At 36.5% G+C, this 816-nt stretch overlaps 1 protein-coding gene across 1 annotated transcript in view; it reads right to left on the bottom strand.

Moving 5' to 3' along the window:
• Positions 1–816, bottom strand: part of HELRODRAFT_163188 (hypothetical protein) — a gene marked incomplete at both ends in the record, with an annotated part of 5,727 nt that overhangs the window by 2,359 nt on the left and 2,552 nt on the right. The window lies entirely within an intron of this gene.

Here is an 816-nt window from a genome sequence, read left to right on the forward strand (position 1 = left end):
CTTTTCCGGGTCTGTCTGCTGACCTTGTGACCTTTGAGGGGTCATTTTGTTTAGTTTTTATTTAGAAGCAGAATAATTAACTAAGAAAAATATTTATGAGTGAAATAATAGCAAGTGAGAGAGAGAAAGAGAGAGAGAGAGAGAGAGAGAGAGAGAGAGAGAGAGAGAGAGAAAGAGGAAGGTTGCTGAAACTGTTGTTGAGAGAGAAAGAGGCAAGTTGCAGTTACTGTTGTTGCTGTTGTCAAAGTTATTCATTAATCATGATTATGTAGAGTGCTAGAATACTATTCTTTGATTGCATACAAAATGTTGAATTTTATTAAAATAAAGCGTATTTGCCTTGCTAGGTGTTTGTTACTCGGAAAAAACCTAACTACAAAAATTTTACGTTTTGGGTTGATATCCCTTAAATATTCATAAATCCATTGCAAATGTACCTTATTTAAAAAGCATTTTTGCACTTTAACATGTGTATATACGCGCGTTAAGTTAGTTTGTTGTGGAGTGTTATATGATACATGTGTTTGTGTGTGTACGTGTGTGTGTACGTGTGTGTGTGTACGTGTGAGGATTGCACTGCAGCAGCAGCCCACGTTGTGTAAAAACTTGAACAAACATTAACACGCATCTTGATCTTGAATTGAATCACCGATGTATGCGTTTGTGTGTGCGTGTGTGTGAGATTGTGCGTGTGTGTAAGAGTGCGTGTGTGCGTGTGAGTGGGTGGGTGGATTAGTTATCATTGATATATAAGTGGTTGTTTAATATGCGTGTGTTTTACTTTTGATTTAGACTAACTTTTAGAAATTTTTGTCC

Source organism: Helobdella robusta (assembly GCF_000326865.2).
Source record: "Helobdella robusta unplaced genomic scaffold HELROscaffold_5, whole genome shotgun sequence".
In the NCBI taxonomy this organism is placed as follows: Eukaryota; Metazoa; Annelida; class Clitellata; order Rhynchobdellida; family Glossiphoniidae; genus Helobdella; species Helobdella robusta.